At 54.1% G+C, this 7,500-nt stretch overlaps 3 non-coding genes across 3 annotated transcripts in view; all 3 read right to left on the bottom strand.

The window, feature by feature from the left end:
- The window catches only part of LOC126331659 (large subunit ribosomal RNA), a 4,222-nt gene extending 3,004 nt beyond the window's left edge, over positions 1-1,218 (bottom strand). The window contains exon 1 of the ribosomal RNA XR_007563442.1: positions 1-1,218. This exon is cut by the window's left edge and continues 3,004 nt beyond it. This is a non-coding gene — a ribosomal RNA (large subunit ribosomal RNA).
- A 188-nt stretch (positions 1,219-1,406) lies between these two features.
- On the bottom strand, positions 1,407-1,561 carry LOC126331656 (5.8S ribosomal RNA). The gene has a single exon (XR_007563439.1). It is a non-coding gene; the product is annotated as a 5.8S ribosomal RNA (ribosomal RNA).
- Positions 1,562-1,923: 362 nt separating this feature from the next.
- LOC126331657 (small subunit ribosomal RNA) lies at positions 1,924-3,816 on the bottom strand. The gene has a single exon (XR_007563440.1). It is a non-coding gene; the product is annotated as a small subunit ribosomal RNA (ribosomal RNA).
- Positions 3,817-7,500: the final 3,684 nt, after the last annotated feature.

Here is a 7,500-nt window from a genome sequence, read left to right as displayed (position 1 = left end):
CGATTTGCACGTCAGAATCGCTACGGACCTCCATCAGGGTTTCCCCTGACTTCGTCCTGGCCAGGCATAGTTCACCATCTTTCGGGTCCCAACGTGTACGCTCTAGGTGCGCCTCACCTCGCAATGAGGACGAGACGCCCCGGGAGTGCGGAGGCCGCCGCCCCGTGAAGGGCGGGGAAGCCCCATCCTCCCTCGGCCCGCGCAAGGCGAGACCTTCACTTTCATTACGCCTTTAGGTTTCGTACAGCCCAATGACTCGCGCACATGTTAGACTCCTTGGTCCGTGTTTCAAGACGGGTCGTGAAATTGTCCAAAGCTGAAGCGCCGCTGACGGGAGCGATTATTCCGCCCGAGAGCATCCCGAGCCAACAGCGGCGCGGGTCCGGGGCCGGGCCAGGTAGGTCCGTCATCCGGGAAGAACCGCGCGCGCTTGCCGGGAGCCCGAGCGCCCAAAGGGGCGAATCGACTCCTCCAGATATACCGCCGAGCAGCCAGCCAGGACACCGGGGCTCTGCCCAACAGACGCGAACCGAGGCCCGCGGAAGGACAGGCTGCGCACCCGGGCCGTAGGCCGGCACCCAGCGGGTCGCGACGTCCTACTAGGGGAGAAGTGCGGCCCACCGCACACCGGAACGGCCCCACCCCGCGGCGAGTGGAAAGGCAACCGGACACGACCCCGCCGCGGATTGCTCCGCGCGGGCGGCCGGCCCCATCTGCCGAGGGCGGGGGCCAGTGGCCGGATGGGCGTGAATCTCACCCGTTCGACCTTTCGGACTTCTCACGTTTACCCCAGAACGGTTTCACGTACTTTTGAACTCTCTCTTCAAAGTTCTTTTCAACTTTCCCTCACGGTACTTGTTCGCTATCGGTCTCGTGGTCATATTTAGTCTCAGATGGAGTTTACCACCCACTTGGAGCTGCACTCTCAAGCAACCCGACTCGAAGGAGAGGTCCCGCCGACGCTCGCACCGGCCGCTACGGGCCTGGCACCCTCTACGGGCCGTGGCCTCATTCAAGTTGGACTTGGGCTCGGCGCGAGGCGTCGGGGTAGTGGACCCTCCCAAACACCACATGCCACGACAGGCGGCAGCCTGCGGGGTTCGGTGCTGGACTCTTCCCTGTTCGCTCGCCGCTACTGGGGGAATCCTTGTTAGTTTCTTTTCCTCCGCTTAGTAATATGCTTAAATTCAGCGGGTAGTCTCGCCTGCTCTGAGGTCGTTGTACGAGGTGTCGCACGCCACACCGCCAGCCGGCTGTGCACGCTACCGAGAAAGTACCGGTATGCGAACCGCCAGGCGACGGGCGCGCATCGCACGTTTAAGGAGACGCGGCCGGCCACACAGGCGACCACGACACTCCCACGTCTCCGAAGCGGGACAAACGCCGCGCGCTTCAGTATACGTAGCCGACCCTCAGCCAGACGTGGCCCGGGAACGGAATCCATGGACCGCAATGTGCGTTCGAAACGTCGATGTTCATGTGTCCTGCAGTTCACATGTCGACGCGCAATTTGCTGCGTTCTTCATCGACCCACGAGCCGAGTGATCCACCGTCCTGGGTGATCTTTTCCTTTTCAGTCTCCCACTGTCTCTTTCAAGACAGTAGCATTTGCGGGACTGAGGCGTCTGACGGCCCCTGTTCCACTATTTTTTTTGTGTCCAACGGCCTCACAGCCGATGGGCGTCGTACGGCTCCACACCGGAGCGGACAGGCACTCGGGCGAACGTCATTCAAAACCGGCGCCAGGCGCCAGGTACCGCAGGCCAGCCGCTCCAGAGCTTCAGCGCTCGTACCACACAACAACAACACTTCCGCTAGTTTTGAGAGGCACGCGTGGTTCCGCACGCGGCGCACGGCCACTGCCGTACAGGTAGCGTGTTGCGCGACACGACACGCACATCGAAAGACATGCAGTCTAGTCGGTAATGATCCTTCCGCAGGTTCACCTACGGAAACCTTGTTACGACTTTTACTTCCTCTAAATGATCAAGTTTGGTCATCTTTCCGGTAGCATCGGCAACGACAGAGTCGATGCCGCGTACCAGTCCGAAGACCTCACTAAATCATTCAATCGGTAGTAGCGACGGGCGGTGTGTACAAAGGGCAGGGACGTAATCAACGCGAGCTTATGACTCGCGCTTACTGGGAATTCCTCGTTCATGGGGAACAATTGCAAGCCCCAATCCCTAGCACGAAGGAGGTTCAGCGGGTTACCCCGACCTTTCGGCCTAGGAAGACACGCTGATTCCTTCAGTGTAGCGCGCGTGCGGCCCAGAACATCTAAGGGCATCACAGACCTGTTATTGCTCAATCTCGTGCGGCTAGAAGCCGCCTGTCCCTCTAAGAAGAAAAGTAATCGCTGACAGCACGAAGGATGTCACGCGACTAGTTAGCAGGCTAGAGTCTCGTTCGTTATCGGAATTAACCAGACAAATCGCTCCACCAACTAAGAACGGCCATGCACCACCACCCACCGAATCAAGAAAGAGCTATCAATCTGTCAATCCTTCCGGTGTCCGGGCCTGGTGAGGTTTCCCGTGTTGAGTCAAATTAAGCCGCAGGCTCCACTCCTGGTGGTGCCCTTCCGTCAATTCCTTTAAGTTTCAGCTTTGCAACCATACTTCCCCCGGAACCCAAAAGCTTTGGTTTCCCGGAGGCTGCCCGCCGAGTCATCGGAGGAACTGCGGCGGATCGCTGGCTGGCATCGTTTATGGTTAGAACTAGGGCGGTATCTGATCGCCTTCGAACCTCTAACTTTCGTTCTTGATTAATGAAAACATACTTGGCAAATGCTTTCGCTTCTGTTCGTCTTGCGACGATCCAAGAATTTCACCTCTAACGTCGCAATACGAATGCCCCCGCCTGTCCCTATTAATCATTACCTCGGGTTCCGAAAACCAACAAAATAGAACCGAGGTCCTATTCCATTATTCCATGCACACAGTATTCAGGCGGGCTTGCCTGCTTTAAGCACTCTAATTTGTTCAAAGTAAACGTGCCGGCCCACCGAGACACTCAACAAAGAGCACCCTGGTAGGATTTAAACGGGGTCCGCCTCGGGACGCGAAAGCACCCCTTCGGCTCGCCCCACCGGCAGGACGTCCCACGATACATGCCAGTTAAACACCGACGGGCGGTGAACCAACAGCGTGGGACACAAATCCAACTACGAGCTTTTTAACCGCAACAACTTTAATATACGCTATTGGAGCTGGAATTACCGCGGCTGCTGGCACCAGACTTGCCCTCCAATAGATACTCGTTAAAGGATTTAAAGTGTACTCATTCCGATTACGGGGCCTCGGATGAGTCCCGTATCGTTATTTTTCGTCACTACCTCCCCGTGCCGGGAGTGGGTAATTTGCGCGCCTGCTGCCTTCCTTGGATGTGGTAGCCGTTTCTCAGGCTCCCTCTCCGGAATCGAACCCTGATTCCCCGTTACCCGTTACAACCATGGTAGGCGCAGAACCTACCATCGACAGTTGATAAGGCAGACATTTGAAAGATGCGTCGCCGGTACGAGGACCGTGCGATCAGCCCAAAGTTATTCAGAGTCACCAAGGCAAACGGACCAGACAAGCCAATCCGATTGGTTTTGATCTAATAAAAGCGTCCCTTCCATCTCTGGTCGGGACTCTGTTTGCATGTATTAGCTCTAGAATTACCACAGTTATCCAAGTAACGTGGGTACGATCTAAGGAACCATAACTGATTTAATGAGCCATTCGCGGTTTCACCTTAATGCGGCTTGTACTGAGACATGCATGGCTTAATCTTTGAGACAAGCATATGACTACTGGCAGGATCAACCAGGGAGCTGCGTCAACTAGAGCTGAGCAGCCGGCCGCCCGGGAGTGTGTCCCGGGGGCCCGCGCGAACACGCAAGCGTCCGCTCAATTATTCTGCAAACAGGAGGAGGCCGAGCTCCCCTGCACGATACACCTCGAAACCCTCTCAGGTCCCGGCGGCGCGCAGCGCCGTCCTAGGTACTTGGTCGGTTTCGAGAGAGGCGCAATCGCCCGGAGTTAGGCGAGTAGACGGTTTTAGTGCGAACACCCTTGCTCCCAACTGAGCTTGCCGCTGCCGACAGAGGCCCGGGAGCGTGCTGTCGTGGCATTGCCGGCGGGAGACAACACGCGCCACCTATGGTGACCGGCAGCTCCAACGCCAGCGCCACACAAGGGCAAAGCCCCACTTGGGTGCAGAAGCGAACTCTCCCAGCACAGCGCACGCGCCAACACGTCCGCACAACTGCGATACAAACCACCTGCGAGAACCGCTGGGGCGACCGAGCAGCAGACGGCGTCGCGGCGCCGAGTGCCAGGCGGCGGCGCATCCTCAACGCACACAGTCCTCAATCAGACCAGCACACTGCAGATGTCCACCGCGCTTCGCACCGGGCTCGGCTGAACCAACTTTGGCCGCCAGGCGCCGCGTGCAGGGTGCGCCGCAGCGTAGCTGCGCCGCCTGCCGGGCCCGTCGGCTGGCGCTCCTGCCACTCGGCGCCCCCCACCAGCCGCCTGTTGCGCGTGCGCCCACGCAGCGCGCGGCCAACACGCCGGGCGGCCCCCCTTCACCGGCCGGGAACAGTCCCACCAAGCCACCGCCGCGTATCGCTTCATACCCACATGGGCCTAGTCACGCGTGTGGATGTGGCGGGTACCGCTGAAACAACCGGTTAATAGCTGTACCGATCGTCGCCATCACAGATTCACCTCCAGCGTGAACAACCGCTCAACAACGGATTTCCAGTTCATTTGCGTATCTTGGGCAGTAAACGTAGATGTCCACCTACATTTGCGAATTCAACAATTCTTGCATGCCAGGATGTCATGTGTCACGACACGCTACATCAGACCACATACACACTGCGACATGTGCAGAAGAGAACACGTGGAAGGTGGCCCGCGCACGTATGCGATGTACCTTCCGCGATCCACTGTCAACCGGCATCTGCGGCATGTCCCAGATATGGAACGCGGTCCACCAGGGTAGCACTTTGTGTGAGGCAATACGACAAAGTCGGAATACACGCGTCACTACATCAGACGGCTCACGCTGACCTGACCTGACCTGACTCACCGCACCACCACCCCCAGCGACCCAGGGTGACATACAATGCGTTCGTACGTTCCTCCCACACGCCTCTACGGCGTACCACAGTGCAACCTAGCTGTTATTGGGAGACGAGACAAGTAGCATCAAGCACAACATATGGAAATTGAGATTCGACACCGTTGGGCACAGCCAACACGCGATCTAGTGTATCACACTACTTCACTCTGTACGTAACGACCGATGATCGGTACAGCGTGTGGGTTACGCGTACGACATCAGCGGACAATGGACACAGACCATACCACGACGTACACTGAGGGCGTCGACATCTGAATGCAACTGAACAGCTGCGAGGCTCATTTAACACTCAAACGCCAGACCGACCAGCTTGAGAGGACAGAGACACAAAGGAGGGGGACAGAGGGGGACAGAGGGGGGGGAGGGGGGGGGTCGGCGATATAGTCCTATTGCAGTACAATTGACAGTGGATAGGCAGGAATATGTGGAAAGTAAGCAACACTCGCAAGACATCTACATGAGGATAAACAACGACACCAGAGATTCCGAGCAGTGAACTATGTTAGGCAAGGGACAACGTGGGTTAGGTTAAGGGACACCGTGGGTTAGGTTAAGGGACAACGTGGGTTAGGTTAAGGGACAACGTGGGTTAGGTTAAGGGACAACGTGGGTTAGGTTAAGGGACAACGTGGGTTAGGTTAAGGGACAACGTGGGTTAGGTTAAGGACAACGTGGGTTAGGTTAAGGGACAACGTGGGTTAGGTTAAGGGACAATGTGGGTTAGGTTAAGGACAACGTGGGTTAGGTTAAGGGACAACGTGGGTTAGGTTAAGGACAACGTGGGTTAGGGTTAAGGGACAACGTGGGTTAGGTTAAGGGACAACGTGGTTAGGTTAAGGGACAACGTGGGTTAGGTTAAGGGGACAACGTGGGTTAGGTTAAGGGACAACGTGGTTAGGTTAAGGGACAACGTGGGTTAGGTTAAGGGACAACGTGGGTTAGGTTAAGGGGACAACGTGGGTTAGGTTAAGGACAACGTGGGTTAGGTTAAGGGACAACGTGGGTTAGGTTAAGGGACTGGTAGGTTAAGGGACACGTGTTAAGGGACAACGTCGGTTAGGTTAAGGGACAACGTCGGTTAGCTTAAGGGACAACGTCGGTTAGGCTTAAGGACAACGTCGGGTTAGGTTAAGGGACAACGTGGGTTAGGTTAAGGGGACAACGTGGTTAGGTTAAGGGACAACTTGAGTTAGGTTAAGGGACAAATTGAGTTAGGTTAAGGGACAAATTGAGTTAGGTTAAGGGACAAATTGAGTTAGGTTAAGGGACAAATTGAGTTAGGTTAAGGGACAACTTGAGTTAGGTTAAGGGACAACTTGAGTTAGGTTAAGGGACAAATTGAGTTAGGTTAAGGGACAAATTGAGTTAGGTTAAGGGACAAATTGAGTTAGGTTAAGGGACAACTTGAGTTAGGTTAAGGGACAACTTGAGTTAGGTTAAGGGACAACTTAGTTAGTAAGACAACTTAGTAGTTAAGGGACAACTTGAGTTAGGTTAAGGGACAACTTGAGTTAGGTTAAGGGACAACTTGAGTTAGGTTAAGGGACAACTTGAGTTAGGTTAAGGGGACAACTTGAGTTAGGTTAAGGGACAACTTGAGTTAGGTTAAGGACAACTAGAGTTAGGTTAAGGACAACTTGAGTTAGGTTAAGGGACAACTTGAGTTAGGTTAAGGGACAACTTGAGTTAGGTTAAGGGGACAACTTGAGTTAGGTTAAGGGACAAATTGAGTTAGTTAAGGGACAAATTGAGTTAGGTTTAAGGGACAACTTGAGTTAGGTTAAGGGACAAATTGAGTTAGGTTAAGGGACAACTTGAGTTAGGTTAAGGGACAACTTGAGTTAGGTTAAGGGACAACTTGAGTTAGGTTAAGGGACAACTTGAGTTAGGTTAAGGGACAACTTGAGTTAGGTTAAGGGACAACTTGAGTTAGGTTAAGGGACAACTTGAGTTAGGTTAAGGGACAACTTGAGTTAGGTTAAGGGACAACTTGAGTTATGTAAGGGACAACTTGAGTTAGGTTAAGGGACAAATTGAGTTAGGTTAAGGGACAAATTGAGGTTAGGTTAAGGGACAAATTGAGTTAGGTTAAGGGACAACTTGAGTTAGGTTAAGGGACAAATTGAGTTAGGTTAAGGGACAACTTGAGTTAGGTTAAGGGACAACTTGAGTTAGGTTAAGGGACAACTTGAGTTAGGTTAAGGGACAACTTGATTAGGTTAAGGGACAACTTGAGTTAGGTTAAGGGACAACTTGAGTTAGGTTAAGGGACAACTTGAGTTAGGTTAAGGGACAACTTGAGTTAGGTTAAGGGACAACTTGAGTTAGGTTAAGGGACAACTTGAGTTAGGTTAAGGGACAACT

This window comes from Schistocerca gregaria, unplaced genomic scaffold (genome assembly GCF_023897955.1).
Source record: "Schistocerca gregaria isolate iqSchGreg1 unplaced genomic scaffold, iqSchGreg1.2 ptg001391l, whole genome shotgun sequence".
Classification (NCBI taxonomy): Eukaryota; Metazoa; Arthropoda; class Insecta; order Orthoptera; family Acrididae; genus Schistocerca; species Schistocerca gregaria.
The sequence above is the reverse complement of the archived record's forward strand: the minus strand, read 5'-3'. Positions and strand labels throughout refer to the sequence as shown.